The sequence below is a fragment of the Colobus angolensis genome, unplaced genomic scaffold, assembly GCF_000951035.1.
Source record: "Colobus angolensis palliatus isolate OR3802 unplaced genomic scaffold, Cang.pa_1.0 Scaffold2, whole genome shotgun sequence".
Taxonomy (NCBI): domain Eukaryota; kingdom Metazoa; phylum Chordata; class Mammalia; order Primates; family Cercopithecidae; genus Colobus; species Colobus angolensis.
The window spans coordinates 6,113,151-6,132,898 of record NW_012115154.1 but is presented as its reverse complement, the minus strand read 5'-3'; the positions used below and the strand labels follow the sequence as shown (position 1 = coordinate 6,132,898).

General features: G+C 39.7%; 1 pseudogene across 1 annotated transcript; it reads left to right on the top strand.

Moving 5' to 3' along the window:
• Positions 1-3,853: 3,853 nt before the first annotated feature.
• Positions 3,854-4,397, top strand: LOC105511161 (annotated as a pseudogene). Its single transcript, XR_001001675.1, has one exon. The product of XR_001001675.1 is annotated as a 40S ribosomal protein S16 pseudogene (transcript).
• Positions 4,398-19,748: the final 15,351 nt, after the last annotated feature.

Sequence of the window (19,748 nt, the reverse complement as noted above, 5' to 3'; positions counted from 1 at the left end):
GTTGCTGGCAATGAGCTGCATTCCTTTGGAGGGGGAGATGCACTCTTATTTTTTGAATTTCCAGCTTTTCTGCCCTGCTTTTTCCCCATCTTTGTTTTTTTTTCTGCCTTTGGTCTTTGATGATGGTGACGTACTGATGGGGTTTTGGTATAGGTGTCCTTCCTGTTTGATAGTTTTCCTTCTAACAGTCAGGAACCTCAGCTGCAGGTCTGTTGGAGATTGCTTGAGGTCCATTCCAGACCCTGTTTGCCTGGGTATCAGCAGCAGAGGCTGCAGAAGATCGAATATTGCTGAACAGCGAGTGTACCTGTCTGATTCTTGCTTTGCAAACTTCGTCTCAGGGGTGTACCCCGCCATGTGAGGTGTGGGGTGTCGGTCTGCCCCTAGTGGGGGATGTCTCCCAGTTAGGCTACTCAGGGGTCAGGGACCCACTTGAGCAGGCAGTCTGTCCGTTCTCAGATCTCAACCTCCGTGTTGGGAGATCCACTGCTCTCTTCAATGCTGTCAGACAGGGTCATTTGCGTCTGCAGAGGTTTCTGCTGCTTTTTGTTGTTGTTGTTGTTGTTTTTTGTTTTGTTTAGCTGTGCCCTGTCCCCAGAGGTGGAGTCTACAGAGACAGGCAGGCCTCCTTGAGCTGCTGTGGGCTGCACCCAGTTCGAGCTTCCCAGCAGCTTTGTTTACCTACTTAAGCCTCAGCAATGGTGGGCACCCCTCCTCCAGCTTCGCTGCTGCCTTGCTGTTAGATCGCAGACTGCTGTGCTAGCAATGAGGGAGGCTCCGTGGGCGTGGGACCCACTTGGCCAGGTGTAGGATATAATCTCCTGATGTGCCGTTTGCTAAGACCCTTGGTAAAGCGCAGTATTGGGGTGGGAGTTACCCGATTTTCCAGGTGTTGTGTGTCTCAGTTCCCCTGGCTAGGAAAAGGGAGTCCCTTCCTCCTTGGGCTTCCCAGGTGAGGCGATGCCTCGCCCTGCTTCAGCTCTCGCTGGTCGGGCTGCAGCAGCTGACCAGCACCGATTGTCCGGCACTCCCTAGTGAGATGAACCCAGTACCTCAGTTGAAAATGCAGAAATCACCCATCTTCTGTGTCGCTGGTGCTGGGAGCTGGAGACTGAAGCTGTTCCTGTTTGGCCATCTTGCTCTGCCCCAACCTATTTTTGTCATCTTATATGTACTTGACCAACGAAAGGAATTTCTAAAATTTTAATCTTGAGAAACTTAACTTCAGTCTTGCACGAACTAAAATATTGTGCTAACAAACTTCTCATATAACAAAACCTGGGGAAAGACAGTGTTATCTCTCAATCAATATTATTTGTCTCTAAATCAATATTAACTCTAGTTTGTTGGAGTTAATAGTGACTCAATCTGAGATTTACCCTTTTAATCAAGAGTATTACATAAACCTTTAAAATATAATTTATAAACATCTGTATTAACAACTGAAGTTGAAAGACTCTAAAGTATGCCAAAAGTTCTGTATAGTCAACTTTTTAAATCTTGTAACCCTAACCAATGACATTAGCTTAACTCACAATTAAATCTCTCATTATTTCCTTTAAACGCCGAGCTTTTAGCAAGATGAAATTGTAAAAGACAACACATTTTACAAGTTTAATGTTTTTGCTTTTCCTTTTAGTTAGGATAGGACTGTTAATTTTCCCATAACCTCTTTGTTTAAAATGTTGACAGGTCTCTTTGTTGAAAAAAAAATTATTAAATTTCCCTTAAAAATTCATTAATTTGTAAATCCTTCTCATGATTATGCTAATTAATTTTTTCACCAAGTTTTTGTATCTTCTGGTCTTATCAAAATATAATTACTAGTGGTCACGACAGTTCTGAATTCTTCAATATACCTTTTCCTGTCCATCCTGGGGTTTGAGAAGTCTTTTATTAATATATGGCATAGGGATATAAATATGATCAAGGTATGAAATGCACACACCAGTCAAAATCTGAAGAGAAAAAGGAAAGATACAAACAAGAATGAGGGGAATAAGGCCGGGTGTGGTGGCTCAAGCCTGTAATCCCAGCACTTTGGGAGGCTGAGACAGGTGGATCACGAGGTCAGGAGATCGAGACCATCCTGGCTTTAATAAAAAATACAAAAAAAAAAAACTAGCCGGGTGAGGTGGCGGGTGTCTGTAGTCCCAGCTACTCAGGAGGCTGAGGCAGGAGAATGGCATAAACCTGGGAGGCGGAGCTTGCAGTGAGCTGAGATCCGGCCACTGCACTCCAGCCTGGGCGACAGAGCGAGACTCCATCTCAAAAGAAAAAAAAAAAAGAATGGGGGAATAGGATTCAGATGGAAACATACATTAACCTGCTTTGATGGTGAAGTTCAGTACTTTCTCTCTGAGTTGTGCTGGGGAGAAGGTCTCCATTTCCGGTTTACAAGACCAGTGTATTGATTTATACTACAAGGGCAGGTTCATTTAAGTAGTTTATTTTCAATTAGAGAGGAGTGGTATTAGGGTTAGAATTGTGGTGAAGTATATTACTAAGTTCTCAAACTTTTCAATGGACTTAAAGAATTTTTCAGAGAGGCAGTTTTAAAGGGCAAATTGTACTTGGAAGCTTCCTCATCTTAAGTGAAGAAAGCAGACCAGGTGGGGTCAGGAGCAAAAAAGAAAAAAGAAAAAAAAGAAAGCAGACCATTGGACAGTTAAAATTGTATTTTGTTTTCCTTAAGGAGCATCTCGAATGAATAATCTTATTTATACCAAAGATTTCTAAAAGTGGCCACTATAATCCCGGGTTGTCTCTGTAAATTGTGCCAGTTGGAAGGATAGGTGCATGAACATCATGCTGTATACTATAAATAATACCATTTTTATTTGTCACTTCAAACTGATAAATAAAAATCCATTTTACCCCTGCCCTGAAAAAAAAGAAAGAAAAGAAAAAGAAGGAATGATAGTTGCATGAATTGACTCTGAAGCAAGACAGCATGAAGAAAGATAGGTATTTGGCCTGGAGGAGGCAGAATTTTAGAGTCAGGAGACTTCTGAGACTGATTAGAATGCTGCTCATGAAACTATGTGTCTCCCAAACCTGGCCAAAGACAAGTCATCACTAGTGAAACCTCTGGGGAAATGAAACAAAATAAAGACGTTTTCAGAGATACAAAGACAAGATTGCAGAAGCAATTCTTGAAGAGTTTTGAAAAAGAGATCTGAGGCAAAGCTTATGTAAAGGGCCCTAGTCTAATGAGGCCGTTGGAACTCTTCAGCCCTGGGCCACCTGGAGGATAGACTCACTGGGCCTATGCTCATCCTCTCTCCATAGACTTTTCCTGTTATAGAAAAATGAGACTCAAGATACTGGATAATAACCCAGAATAACAGAAGCAAGTTTTAGAAGACTGGACATCTTTATATTAAAGAACAATAAACTTATGACCAGACAACCCAAAAAGTTCTGGAGATGTTATTTCTAGGAACACAAGATAAATCTTACCTTGAATGGCTTCAATCAAATAATCCGAGTTCAGATTCAGATTCAACTCAAGATACACATTGCCGTGTCAGGCGGGTGGTTGGGGGGACTAGCAGATAAAGACGAAAAGGATCTCAGATAATGCATGTACATTCTTACTGGGTTAAAGATCTGTTTATAGCAGAGAGAGTCTCAGGTGTATCCTCCACATCTATTAACACTATCAAAGACTACCACAAATACATCTTGTAGTTAAGGTTACATTTATTGAGCTTGGTGCAGCAAGGGAGACCGTACTCTGGGGAAATAGGGAGTGTCTTGGCAAGAGGGAGTGAAAAGATGCTCCTTGTAGAATTGAGCCTTTATGTTAAGATTATTTTTATCTTATATTTTTTAAAAATTTGAGCTTTTCCGGTTGCAGCGCCTCGCGGTTAGGTTCTCTCGTCCAGGCTCGCAGCCATGCGGTCCAAGGGCCCGCTGCAGTCGGTGCAGGTCTTCAGACGCAAGAAGACAGCCACAGCTGTGGCGCACTGCAAACGCGGCAATGGTCTCATCAAGGTGAATGGGCGGCCCCTGGAGATGATTGAGCCGCGCACGCTACAATACAAGCTGCTGGAGCCAGTTCTGCTTCTTGGCAAGGAGCGATTTGCTGGTGTGGACATCAGTGTCCGTGTGAAGGGTGGTGGTCACGTGGCCCATTTATGCCATCCGTCAGTCCATCTCCAAAGCCCTGGTGGCCTATTACCAGAAATATGTGGATGAGGCTTCCAAGAAGGAGATCAAAGACATCCTCATCCAGTATGACCGGACCCTGCTGGTAGCTGATCCCCGTCGCTGCGAGTCCATAAAGTTTGGAGGCCCTGGTGCCCGTGCTCGCTACCAGAAATCCTACCGATAAGCCCATCATGACTATCAAAATTCACCTGTATAAGAAACAGTTTTTGAGGGATTTAAAAAAAAAAAAAATTTGAGACAGAGTCTCATTCTGTCGCCCAGGCTGGAGTGCTCACTGCAGCCTTGACATCCCTGGGTTAGGGTGATCCTCCCACTTCAGCCTCCTGAGTAGCTGGTACTACAGGCACATGCCACCATGCCTGGCTAATATTTGAGGTCTTTTTTATAGAGATGAGCTCACACTATGTTGCCCGGGCTGGTCTCAAACTCCTCAGCTCAAGCGATCTTCCTGCCTTGGCCTCCCAAAGTGCTGGGATTACAGGCATGAGCCACCCACACCTGGTCTAAGGTTATTTTTGAGAGAGTTCAAGCATCAGAAGTTTGATCAGGATTGAGCACTGACAGAAAGTGGGGGTACAATTCAATGATTTAGCATCATAATTTTTATCGATGAAACAAGAGGAATGGAAAGAGGTTAAAACTGTCAGTGGAGATGCAGCAGCAACTCATTTATACCAGGCGTGGGGTGTTTTGCTTGTGTGTGTGTGTGTGTGTGTGTGTGTGTGTGTGTGTGTGTGTGTGTGTGTTTCCATAGTGCCTTAGTTTCTTTTTTTCTTTTTTTCAACTGAATTAGGCTCTTTTTATTCTCTTGGCAATCTCTTCCAGAGTTACTACTTCCGTTTTAGGCGATGAAATGGGTAAGACTCCACTTCCAATGCTGTCACTGCTATGAGCATGGTCTTTCTCTTTACTGCAACTCGGAATTAAAACTTTTGATTCTTGTTTTTTAGACCAGGTATGGTGGCTCATGCCTGTAATCCCAACACTTTGGGAAACCAAAGCAAGAGAATCGCTTGAGTCCAAGAGCTTGAGACCAGCCTTGGCAACATAGGGAGACCCTGTCTCTACAATAAATAAAAAAATGATTCTTGTTTTTTATATTCTAGCCCCAGAAGTAGTTTCCACTGTAGAAGTTATCTGATGACAGTATTACGCTTTCTTGTAGTGGCCTAAAGCTAGGTGTCTTCAGGAAGAAGCAGCTACAGGATGGATTTAGTTTAAATATTGAAATGTGTTAAACTAAGAGTTATTCTCTCAAATGAATTTAAATGCATTATAGTTTTAGACAACCTACATAACATGTCATTTCCTTAAAAACAATACCTCTACTTCAAATAAATCAAAATAAATGAAAAGTTCAAGACGACTTCAGTTCCATTTGTCTTAAATCCTGGTGTTGTGTGGATGACCAGCAGCAACAATTATGATGACAGGTGATAGATCCAAAGTAATTGCCAAATTAGTGAGCATTTTTCCATTTCTAAACCATCCCTAAAGAAAATCATATATGGGGATCACACCACCCTCAGGGTAATCTGGTAGAGCAACCATGTCATCTGGAATCATGTGTCACCAATAAAGAACTGGTAGTTTTTGAAATTAGCAAGGATATGTTTGATTTGTTCTGCAGACGCTGCCATAAAAGTTTTTCTGGTCCCTGTTCAAGTTTGCCTTTGATTAATTTCATGTACTTTTTTTTTTTTTTTTGTCTTGAGATGAAATCTCACTTTGTCACCCAGGCTGGAGTGCAGTGGCCCCACCTTGGCTCACTGTAACCTCTGCCTCCCAGGTTCAAGTGATTCTCCTGCCTCAGCCTCCTGAGTAGCTGTGACTATAGGCACCCACCACCATGTCTGGCTAATTTTTGTATTTTTAGTGGAGACAGGGTTTCACCATATTGGCCAGTCTGGTCTCAAACTCCTGACCTTGTGATCTGCCCACCTCAGCCTCCCAAAGTGCTGGGGTTACAGGCGTGAGCCACCATGCCCAGCCTATAGTTTCATTTTGTTTTTTGTTTTTTTTAGAGATAGGGTCTTGCTCTGTCACCCAGGCTAGAGTGTAGTGGTGCAATCATAGCTCACTACAGCCTTGGACTCCTGGGTTCAAGTGATCCTCCTCCCTCAGCCTGCTGAGTAGCTGGGACCACAGGTGCACACCACCATGCTGGATAAATTTTTAAAGAGTCTTGCTTTGTTGCTCAGGGTGGTCTTGAACTCCTGGGCTTGAGCAATTCTCCTGCCTCAGTCTCCCAAACTGCTAGGATTATAGGAGTGAGCGCTGTGTCTGGCCCAGGATTGTTTAATTCTTTAGTACCCTTTACTAGTTGATAAAAATCTTCTTTTTGAATTTACATGTTAATTTGTAGATTTTGTTTGGTAGCAAAGATGACCCCCAAATTATACATATTACCCTATGAGACAATAATCAGTTTTATATCCAACCTAGCAACTTTTATTTCTAAATTTTTGAAAGGGCATTCCTAATGGATTACTTAAACCCTTGCTACTAGAATACTCTTGGAACTAGCTTTACCATCTCTTCTTATTATCTCCTTCTTTATCTCCTTATTAATAAGTTAAATAAACCTTTGGCATCTTTTCATTTTATATATATGCTTTTGGAGACAGGGTCTTGCTCTGTTGCCCAGGTTGGAGTGCAGTGGCACAGTCATGACTCACTGCAGCCTTGACCCCCTGGGCTCAAGTGATCATCCCACCTCAACCTTCTGAGTAGCTGAGACTATAGGTGTGCACCACTATATCTGGCTAATTTTTGTACTATTATTATTATTATTATTATTTTGTAGAGATGAAGTTTTATCATGTTGTCCAGGTCTCAAATTCCTGGGCTGAAGAGATCCTCCTGCCTTGGCTTCCCAAAGTACTTGGATTGAAGGCATGAACCACTTGGCCGGGCCTCTTTAATCAGTTATATTTTCAGTGCTTTGAAAATTATAGCTTGACAGAGGAGGGGGACCAAAGTGTAAGTTCCCCTTGATCCTCCGAAGGTTTGCTGAAAAAAAAATCACTGGCAATATGCACATTCATAGGAGAAAAGGCACACAAATTTATTTAATGTACATACATGGGAAGAATCACAGAGTGATTACCCATCCCCCAATGACGTGTGGAAGTTTATATACCATCTGGCGAAACAAGTTACGGGAGGGCAGAGAAGAGGAATTCTGTTGATAAAATTACTAGCGAGCATGAATGGATCAGGGAGCAGAGATTAACTTGTACATTATCTTGTGAAAGTGTCTGTTCAAATGGGGTTACCCTATTGGTGTTATGCAGAGGGGAATAAAAAGTGGTGGGTCTGGATGTCAGACAGATAAAGGCTTTGGGAGAGACGGCGGGGGCCATAGTGCATAGGGGGGCAGGCCAGAGAGATCTTGAGCCTTCTCCAGTTCATCATGTCAAAGAACCATATTTTGGGTTACTGGTTTCTGAGCCCCAACAACAGATAATTGTGGAGAGTAGCCTTGTCCTTAAATAAGGTACCAAACTTTCAGGGTGAGGATAAATTCGTTGTCAGCAATGCAGTCCAGGTGATGACTCATTATATAACTCCCATCTCTGAACATTGGAAGGACCCCCTTAGCCACTTTGCTTAAGATTCTATAAGAGATCACTAGAAACAGCAAGATTATGATTGCAGAGGAGTTTCTGAATTTTCCCAAATGTCTTTATATAAGAGAGAGGGGAACTAAGAGGGCAGAAGAAAAAAGATGACAGACATTTTCAATACAACTGGGAACAAAGAATACTCCATGAAACCCTAAACAGCAACAGGTAGGGCTAAATGACCTCAAAAAAAAAAAAAAAAAAAAAAAAAAATCCTCTAGAACTCACTTAGATTTGAAGTCTATATAAATCTATGTAGAAGTAGTGGATGGAAGGGACAGAGGAATTCTGATCTCCAGAGAAACCTGGAACACAGAGATTTCCCCCAAACACTTTCTTTCTTTCCTTTTTTTTATTTTTTATTTTTTTATTTTTTGGAGACAGAGTCTAGCTCTGTTGCCCAGGCTGGAGTGCAGTAGCACAATCTTTGCTCACCGCAGCCTCTACCTCCTGGGTTCAAGTGATTCTCCAGATTCAGCCTTCCTAGCAGCTGGGATTACAGGTGCATGCCATGATGCCCAGCTAATTTTTGTATGTGTGTGTGTGTGTGTGTTTTTAATTTATTTAATAGAGATGGGGTTTCACCATGTTGGCCAGGCTGGTCTCCAACTCCTGGCCTCATGTGATTTTCCTGCCTCTGTGTGCTGGGATTACGTGCGTGAGCCACTGTACCTTCCCCCAGCCCCTACCTCAAACTCTTGAGTCATCAAAGAGAAGAAATATGTCTGAGTGGAATCCTTGGCCAGCAGATGTGAATGAAAGTATCAGTGAGCAAAATCAATGTGCAAAAATCACAAGCATTCCTCTACACCAATAACAGACAAACAGAGAACCAAATAATGAGTGAATTCCCATTCACAATTGCTTCAAAGAGAATAAAATACCTAGGAATCCAACTTACATGGGATGTGAAGGACCTCTTCAAGGAGAACTACAAACCACTGCTCAATGAAATAAAAGAGGACACAAACAAATGGAAGAACATTCCATGCTCGTGGGTAGGAAGAATCAATATTGTGAAAATGGCCATACTGCCCAAGGTAATTTATAGATTCCATGCCATCCCCATCAAGCTACCAATGACTTTCTTCACAGAATTGGGCAAAACTACTTTGAAGTTCATAGGGAACCAAAAAAGAGCCTGCATTGCAAAGATAATTCTAAGCCAAAAGAACAAAGCTGGAGGCATCACGCTACCTGACTTCAAACTATACTACTAGAAGGCTGCGGTAACCAAAACAGCATGGTACTGGTACCAAAACAGAGATATATACCAATGGAACAGAACAGAGCCCTCAGAAATAATACCACACATCTATAACCATCTGATCTTTGACAAACCTGAGAAAAACAAGAAATGGGGAAAGGATTCCCTATTTAATCAATGGTGCTGGGAAAACTGGCTAGCCATATGTACAAACCTGAAACTGGATCCCTTCCTTACACCTTATACAAAAATTAATTCAAGGTAGATTAAAGACTTAGATGTTAGACCTAAAACCATTAAAAACCCTAGAAGAAAACCTAGGCAATACCATTCAGGACATAGGCATGGGCAAGGACTTCATGACTAAAACACCAAAAGCAATGGCAACATAAGCCAAAATAGACAAATAGGATCAATTAAACTAAAGAGCTTCTGCACAGCAAAAGAAACTGCCATCAGAGTGAACAGGCAACCTACAGAATGGGAGAAAATTTTTACAATCTACCCATCTGACAAAGGACTAGTATCCAGAATCTACAAAGAACTTAAACAAATTTACAAGAAAAAAATCAAGCAACCCCATTAAAAAGTGGGCAAAGGATATGAACAGACATTTCTCAAAAGAAGACATTTATGCAGCCCACAGACACATGAAAAAATGCTCATCATCACTGGCCATCAGAGAAATGCAAATCAAAACCACAGTGAGCTACCATCTCACACCAGTTAGAATGGCGATCATTAAAAAGTCAGGAAACAACAGGTGCTGGAGAGGATGTGGAGAAAGAGGAACGCTTTTACAGTGTTGGTGGGACTGTAAACTAGTTCAATCATTGTGGAAGACAGTGTGGCCATTCCTCAAGGTCTAGAACTAGATATACCATTTGACCCAGCCATCCCATTACTGGGTATACACCCAAAGGATTATAAATCATGCTGCTATAAAGACACATGCACATGTATGTTTATTGTGGTATTATTCACAATAGCAAAGACTTGGAACCAACCAGATGTCCATCAGTGATAGACTGGATTAAGAAAATGTGGCACATATACACCATGGAATACTATGCAGCCATTAAAAAGGATGAGTTCATGTCCTTTGTAGGGACATGGATGAAGGTGGAAACCATCATTCTGAGCAAACTATCGCAAGGACAGAAAACCGAAGGCTGCATGTTCTCACTCATAGGTGGGAACTGAACAATGAGAACACTTGGACACAGGGTGGGGAACATCACACACTGGGGCCTGTCGGGGGGTGGGGAGAGGGTGGAGGGATGGCATTAGGATATATACCTAATGTAAATGACAAGTTAATGGGTGCAGCACACCAACATGGCACATGTATAGGTATGTAACAAACCTGCACGTTGTGCATATGTACCCTTAAGTTAGAACTTAAAGTATAGTTTAAAAAAAAGTCAGCAAATAATAACAGGTAATTTATAGAAAGTAACTGCAAATGGCTCCTAAACCTATTTAAACATGACCAAGTTCACTCATAACAGTAAAGCAAATTAAACAAAATGAGTTATGTTTTTCTACCTCTCAGCTAACTAGAACACATTGTACCAGTGGAATTGTAAATTGGCAGAACTTTCTAGGGAGTGCAGTTTGACAGTATGTAGCCAAAATTTAAAGTGCATATACCCTTTGATCTAATGATTCTAATTTCAGAAAGTTACCCTATAGAAATATTCACGTTCGAAATGACACAATTGCATGGTTATTTATTGAGACATTGCTTACAATCCCAAAATATGGAAAATAATTTAAATGTCCATCAATAGGTGAAATAAATTAATGTGCCGCCTGCAAGATACCATACATCTCTAGAAAGGAAAGAGGCAGCTTTTCATGTATAGATATGGAAGGATCTCCAACATATGTTAAGTATGAAAAAGTAGAATGAGCATAGAATACCTGCTCACTTTGTTGCCCCAGCTGCCTTGCTCCTTCAACAAAGATCATTTGACTATATATTGTGGGTCTATTTTTGGGCTATGCATTTTGTTTCATTGAACTATTGAACTATTTGTCTGTTATTTTCACCGATATCACACTGTCACTGTACTGATTACCCATGGACTTTTTTTTTTTTTTTAGACAGAGTCTCACTCTGTTTCCCAGGCTGCAGTGCAGTGGTGCAATCTCAGCTCACTGCAACCTCCACTTCCCAGGTTCAAGTGATTCTCATGCCTCAGCCTCACAAGTAGCTGGGATTACGAGCATGTGCCACCACACCCACCTAATTTTTGTATTTTTTTAGTAGAGATGGGGTTTCACCATGTTGGCCAGGCTGGTCTCAAACTCCTGACCTCAAGCGATCCGCCCACCTCGGCCTCCCAAAGTGCTGGGAGTACAGGCGTGAGCCACCAAGCCCAGCTTCCATGGACTTTTGATATGTAGCAATCTCTTCATTTTTGGCTTACAAAAGGATTGCTACAATCCTTACAAAAGAGGATTGAATTAACCCTCTGCCTTTGATTTTTCTAAGGTACAGTTAGTTTAGAGATCAGACAAAAATCATTAGATTTTATATCATATATCACATGAATTAGTGATTTTAGTAGGTATGTAGTGGTATCTTAATGTTTTAATTTGAAATTCTTTTTTTTTTTTTTTTTTTAAGACAGAGTCTCACTCTGTCACCCAGGCTGGAGTGCAGTGTTGTGATATCGGCTCACTGCTTGCTACCTCCATCTCCCAGGTTGACGCCATTCTCCTGTCTCAGCCCCCCGAGTAGCTGGGACCACGGGCACCTGCCACCACGCCCAGCTAATTTTTTGTATTTTTAGTAGAGATGGGGTTTCACTGTGTTAGCCAGGATAGTCTCGATCTCCTGACCTCGTGATCCGCCTGCCTCGGCCTCCCAAAGTGCTGGGATCACAGGCGTGAGCCACTGCGCCTGGCCTGAAATTCTTTAAAGACATACTACGACGTTGAGCATCTTTTCATATGCTTATTTACCATCTGTGTATCTTTTTTGGTGAGGTGTCTGTTCAGATCTTTTGTCCATTTTAAAATTGGGTTATTTTCTTACTGTTTAGTTTAAGAGTTCTTTATGTATTTTAGATACCAGTCCTTTATCAGATACGTTTTGCAAATATTTTCTGCCAGTTTGTGTTTTTTCAGTCTCTTAACAGTGTCTTTCTTGAAGCAGAAGTTTTAAATTTTACTGAAGTTCTACTTATTAATTGTTTCCTTTCATGGGCCATGCTTTTGGTGTTGTATCAGAAAATTCACTGCCACACTCAAGGTCACCTAGATTTTTTCTTATTTTATAATCTACAAGTTTTGTAATTTTGTGTTTTACATTTACAGTTCTATGATCCATTTTGAGTTAATTTTTATGAAAGCTGTAAAGTCCATGTTCAGATCCAGTTTTGTTTTGTTTGTTTTGTTTTAAGAGACAAGGTTTCACCCTGTTACCCAGGCTAGAGTTCGGTGGCATGAACATAGCTCGCTGCAGCTTCCAACTCTTGGGCTCAAGTGATCTTTCCACTTCAGGCTCTTGAGTAATTAGGGCTATAGTACTTTTTGTTTGTTTTTGGATTTGTACTTTTGGTTTGTTTGTTTGTTTGTTTTTGGATGTCCGGTTGTTCCAGCACCAGTAGTTGAAAAGACTACCTTTTCCCCATTGAATTGCCTTTGCTCCCTTATCTAAGATCAGTTGACTATATTTATATAGATCTGTTTCTGGTCTGTTGATTCTGTTCTACCAATCTATTTGTCTGTTTTTTTCACCAATACCACACTGTCTTCATTACAATAGCTTTATAGTAAATCCTGAAGTTAGATAATGTCAATTTGCTATTCTAGGTCTTCAGCTTTTTATATAAACTTTAGGATTAGTTTGTTGATTTTCACAAAATAAGTTGAGATTTTGATTGAGATTGTGTTGAATATATAAAGTTGGGAAGAACTTACATCTTGACGTTATTGAGTCTTCCGATTCATGTGCATGGAATATATCTCCATTTATTTAAGTCTCCTTCAATTTTTCTTAATCGAGTTTAGGAAATTTTGAAATTGAGCCAATTGTCCCAAAGACTGATGTTCATGCTTTCTTTTGAATAAACGTAGAAACTGATTCTCTCAATTTTGAAACTTGAGAAAGTTACATTTGTCTTATCTGAGCTCCCTTCTCAGGAAATTAATCATCAGGCCTCCCATATAATATCAAGGAACTGAAACTCACCAGGTCACTGCATTTGGACAATGAATTGTCAGACCCCTTACCTATCATGATTGTCTAACCAACCACCGGCTTCCCATTGACTAACTTCTCTTCCTTACCCCTCCCTAATTCCTATTTTCCTGCATGTAGTTACATTTCTACTATATAAACCCCTAATTTTCATTGGTCAGGAAGCTAGATTTGAGACTGATTCCCTATCTCCTTGGCTGCAGCACCCAAATAAAGTCTTTACTTCTGGCAATACTTGTTGTTTCAGTGATTCACTTTCTGTGCAGCAAGCAGCAGGAGTACACCGAACCTCTAGGTCATTTTGGTAAGAGTTTTCCCTATTCCTAGTTTGCTAGAGTTGTTTTTGTTGTTCCTACCATGAATGGGTGTCATAGTTTGTTTGTCAAATGCTTTTTCTGCATCTATTGATGTGACTGACCATATGCCTTTTCTTCTTTAGCCTGTTGATGTGATGTATTACATTAAATGATTTTCAAATATTAAATCAGCCTTGCATACCTGGAATAAATCTCACTTATTTGTGCTGTATTTTTTAATACATTGTTGGATTTGATTTGCTAATGTTTGACTGAGGATATTTGCATTTAGGTTCATGAGACATATCAGTCTGTAGTTCTTACTTGTAGTGTCACTCCCTGGTATTAGGGTAATGTGACCTCATAGAATGAGTTAGGAAGTTTTCTCTCCGGTTCTATTTACTGCAAGAAATTGTAGATAACCAATACAATTTTCTTTTTAAATATTTGGTAGAATCCACCAGTGAAATCATCTTGGTCTGTATTTCCTGTTTTGGAAGGTTAATTATTGATTCAATTTTTTAAATAAATATAGGCCTTTTCAGATTATCTACTTCATGTATGTTATTTTGGGTTGTGTCCCTTTCTTCCTTCCTTCCTTCCTTCCTTCCTTCCTTCCTCTCTCTCTCTTTCTTTCTTCCTTTCTCTCTTTTCTTTCTTTCTTTCTGTGAGAGAAAAGTGGAATTCAGTTTTATTTTGTCCTCTCTGAAACTTACATCTATACCGTGTCCTCATCTGTCAAAGAAGAGAAAGAAAAAGCCCTGCCTTATATCATAGAATCCAAGTACTCATATACTTGTTAGTGGTGGCAGGATGTTTGTTGCTTCAGTTTTTTGGCTTTAAGAGATTACACTTTCAGTACCAGTGTAGTGAGAAACCACTGGCAAACTGCTAGAAATGTCTTCTGAATTTGTCAGTGTACCATTTCATAAAGTGCTCCTGGGATTAAAATCTGCTAGGCTGTCAAGTGTCCACACTTTTGCAACAAAGGATAAAAGAATCCCAGTGGGTATCACTGGGTCCTTCTCAGCTGGGTCTCATTATTGGCACTGCTGCTTTAACCTTTGAGGTGCTGGCCCTCACCCCAGGTGAAACCTTCTGGTCATTCTTCAGGTGTGGATTGTAATTTGGATCATTATCTGGTGTATCAAAAATCGCTTTCAAAATAGATTCTGTTTTCAGAATTCTTATTCCGTCAGACTGACCAGGAAGTAGATCTTCCAAGAAAAAATATATGCATCCAATTGCAATGCCTGGTTAAAAGTTCCTCTGACATGCTCATCCTGTTTGACCTCTAGGCTTGGAAAGTTGTCACAGAAAATGTGCTGTAAAATAAATGGCAGTGCCCTGAAGTGAAAATCTGGAGGTATACTTTTATCTGTTCAGAATATCTAGTGAATCATGGGAGACAGATGAGCAGCTTTAGGAAGAGACAGGGTGTTCTTTAACATTTTCCTGTATGTGTTCTATTTGTTGAAGGATACGGTCATTAAGAATCCACCAGAAAGGAACGTAAATACAAAGTCTACTGTCCAACCTTAGAAACAACCTTCTCGCATTTGACAGTAATGGTAGAAAAATTATGTTAAATAAAAAATGGAATCCAACTGCCCCTCAAAATAAGAACTTTGTTATTAATCTCCATATTTGAAAGTGTTTAAAGAAAAATTAAGGAATTAAAGTATAACTGAAAAGGTGTGATCACTTCCAACTGTTGACCCCTCATGAAACAGCACATTGAGAATAAAGCATTCTCAATGGCAACTTGAACCCTAGAGTCATTTATTTATTTATTTATTTTTGAGACGGAGTTTCACTCTTGTTGCTCGGACTAGAGTACAATGGCATGATCTTGGCTCACTGCAACCTCTGCCTCCGGGGCTCAAGCAATTCTCCTGCCTCAGCCTCCTGAGTAGCTGGGATTACCGGTATGCACCACCTTGCCTGGCTAATTTTGTATTTTTAGTAGAGATGGGGTTTCTCCACATTAGTCAGGCTGGTCTTGAACTCTCAACCTCAGATGATCCACCCACCTTGGCCTCCCAAAGTTCTGGGTTTACAGGTATGAGACACTGCATCTGGCCACCCCAGAGTAATCTTTGTATGCTCCCACCAACCCTGTTACCAGCCCCTCTGGGCATCCCCGAGGCTCAATCCCCAGTTTCCTGAAGGTTCAGTTATATCCAGCCAGGATAATGAGAAGGTGGCACTGCAGCCGCTTACCACAGCAGTGGTGGTGAGAACTCAGGCAGTTGTGTAGGCTGAGTGGCTGACTGGCAGGATCTAGTTTGTGCCATTCAAGAAACCGGTCTATTTTATATAGGTTTTCAAATTGGTGGACATAGATTATTCATTGCATTTTTTTAATGTCCATGGAATTAGTAGTGATGGCCCCTTTTTAATTTCCGACATTGGTAACTGTAGTGAGAAAGCTGGTTGACCACCTCAATCTCACTTTTCCTAGTGTAGAAACTGTAGGTTGAGGAAAGATTTTTCACAAGTAGGTTGCTGGGCACAATGAGGAGATGCAGCATCAGGTGTATGAAAGTCTGATTCTACTATCAGCTTGGAATTTTTTACTTCTTTTGTGGATCTGGTATCTTTCTCATCTTCGTGTTTGAGGTCTGAATTGTTGCCGGTAAAAATCTCAATGCTCTCTATAGATTTTTTGGTTTTCTATAGGAGGGCAGTGAAGCCAGCTTGCTTCCATGCTGCCATTTTAAAATCAGAAGTCTTCCTTCTTTTCTGGTGTACACATTCAATGCTATCAGTGCTATATATTCCTGTCAAAGTATTGCTTTCACTGTATCCTATGCATTTTGACAAGTTGTATTTTCATTTTAATTTATTTCAAAATATTTTAAAATTTATCTAGAGACTTTTTAAACCTATGTTTATTTAAAATTGGATTGTTTAAACTGAAGTATTTTGGGGGTTTGGGGGTTTTCCAGCTATCTGTCTGATTTGATTTCTGGTTTAATTCCATTGTAATCTGAGAGGATACTTTGTATAATTTCTGATTGCTAAGGTGTGTTTTATGACCCAGAATGTGGTCTTATATCATAGTGAATGTTGTGTGTGAACTTGAGAAGAATATGGATTCCTCTGTTGCTAGATGACATATTCTATAGATGTCAATTACATCCCGTTGTTTGGTGGTGCTGCTCAGCTCAACTATGTCCTCAATGATATTCAGACTGCAGGATCCATTAATTACTCCAAAGGGGCATGGAAGTATTCACATATAATAGTGGATTCATCTGTTTCTCTTTGCAGTCTATCAGTTTTTGCCTTGTATATTTTGATGCTTTGTTGCTAGGTGCATACACATTAGAAATTATGTCTTCTTGAAGAACCGATTTCTCTTTCATTATGTAATATCCCTCTTTATTCTGGGTCATTTTCCTTGTTCTGAAGTTGGCTTTGTCTGAAATTAATAACTACTTGACACATCTCATTTAAAGATGAACAACAGAAAAGAATTACATCAAGCCCCGTATAAAGATGCTGAAAGGAAAACAAGGCAAGATGAAAAGGAAGTGAATCACATACAACATATGCAAATGTCACGTTAGAAAAAAATTTAGAAAATCAGCACAGGGCAAAATAAAGCAAATAAAAAAATAAATATCTTAAAGTTATTAGGAATCAAGATTTAAAGTGCCAAAGAGCTATAAACATAAAATCATGCCATGTCATATCAAATTTGAGTTGGATAGATTAACATAAACTCAAGTTAAGAAGATATTCATATATTCTTCACACTGAAGCCACCTAAAAGTAATGATAGCTTAGTAGTGAGCCCTCCTAGAGCTCAGATCTAAGCGTCTAAATATCTTTCTCTAATCCAGGAAATTAAGGCTCTTTAGAGGTATGACTGGATATGGACTGGGGCAGAGAAAGGACAGGGTGAACTTGCCTTTCTGGATGTGCCAAGGGAAGAAAGTGCTCAAAGACATCAAAAGGACATCAAAAGGACACAGACATCAAAAGGACACAGAGATCAGTTTGCTGGAGCTCTCGCTAGTCCAATTTGGGACGATTTAATTATTTTAAAAATAGTGATTATAAAACTTTAAGGAAATAAAAATTCATGAGTCTAGAATCATTGTTTATGTACAGACAGGTTCTCTCTGTTGCCCAGGCTGGAGTGCAGTGGTGTGATCATAGCTCACTGTAGCTTCGAACTCCGAGGCTCAAGTGATCCTCCTGCCTTAGCCTCTTGAGTAACTAGGTCTGCAGATGCATGCTCACCACGCCCAGCTAATACAATTATTTTTTAAAAATTAAGAACTGAAACAAAAAAGAAAAAAAACACTTCATAGACTACCACTGCAGGCAATTATTACATGTACTCCTATTCCAAAAACTGATAGTTAAATACGAATGATTACATTTTCATCCCGAATTTTGTAACACAGTTTATTTACACTTGGTGAGAAAAGACTCTTATTTTCTGAAGAATGCAACTGATAAATGTAAGAATTATGATATCACCATTTTGCAATTACCAATAGATAAATTAAGGTGAATATCATAGTCATTGTGAAAATGTCTATTTTCAAGTATGTTGGGCAATAAGATTTGCAGTCTGCTAGAATATCACTGAAATGAGAAAAACACACCTGGAAATGAAAATATCTATGTAAACAAAAATTTAAATTCAGGTCAACAACAAGAAAACAGATATAATTCTAATATTTTTAAAAATCAGTTTTTATTCAAAGGAGAAATACGGGATTTGATGCTATTCTTTCTGGTATCACTGTCTTTCATTGTCTAATATTCAGTGTCTTTAAAAAATGTTTTTATATGTTTTGTCTGGTTTGTTAGATTGTTCCAGGGAGAAAGTTAACTATAGTCCCTGTTATTCCATCTTGGCCAGAAGCAGAAGTCCAAGCATTAGTTCAGTGGGACCAACTTATTTGTAAAGTAAGTTTTAGTCCTATTACATTTGGCTTAGTTATTTGCACAAAGTGCAGCAAGAATAATCATTTGCCATAGAGGCTCTCTGTCTCTCTTTTCTAAATTTTTCTTTTTTTTTTTTTTTGACTTTAAAGACTTTTATGCCTAATCCTTTTTAAACAATTTGCTTTGCTAAAACAAATTCCTTTTTCATAAGGAATCTAAGATTAGACCTTTTTAAAAGCCTAGAGCCTAGCCAAGAATTTATCTGTGTCTGCAAAGTCCTGTATGAATTGGGACAATTCCTCTTTTTAAGGTCCTGAGAAAACTTAGGGTTCCTGGGCCTATCAGAGAGTGTCATTCTTTTTTTTCTTTAACATGCTTCAGAAAAGGAAGAAAGTGACGTTCTTTGCTTACCCACAGGTCAGGACCCTGTAAAGGACAAAATATCAGGCCAATTTTTCCAAGGGTGTTTTATTGGCTCTATAGGTCAGCCTCATTTTCTCAAGGCAGTATGAAAATGTCATCCCACTCAAAGCCTTGGTAAAATAATCAGTGACTCCAATTACGCTCTGTTATGAAAGAAAACAGACTCATTAAAATTATGCAAATAACTATATTATCATATATTAAGAATACTCAATAGTTCCAAAATTTGTAGAAATTCAGTGAAAGGAATTATGTTTTAAATTTTGCTCATAAGAGTATACTTTACTCAATTGTTAAGAGCTGTAAATAGCTTAAAAGAAGAAAAAGTTCTCTCAACTGAAAAACAAAAGAATAAGCAAATGTTTTAAACAAAAAGTCATAAAACATTATTTTAGTCTTCTATTAGTCTGGCCCATGCAATTAACTCCTGTTCTTCCTGATACTGGATTAGCAAACCTCATGAATTCATCAGCTCTCCATGAAAGTCCTGTAAGTTTTTCTCTTTATTGTTCTCAATGGAACAATCTCTAAAGTTATCAGAAATCTATATTTAAGAGTACTCCTCAGAGTTCTATAGCTGATTATAAACTGACTTATAAAAGCAGCAGAGTAAAACAACAATTATGCATGACAAAAATCTTAGAACAGCTATGGTTAAAGACGCAATTGACAAAGAAATTTGGTTACTTCTGTGGTGTACAACAATTTTTCATAATAAGCATAATTAGTACTAATAGGCCGGGCGCGGTGGCTCAAGCCTGTAATCCCAGCACTTTGGGAGGCCGAGACGGGCGGATCACGAGGTCAGGAGACCAAGACCATCCTGGCTAACACGGTGAAACCCCGTCTCTACTAAAAAATACAAAAAACTAGCCGGGCGAGGTGGCGGGCGCCTG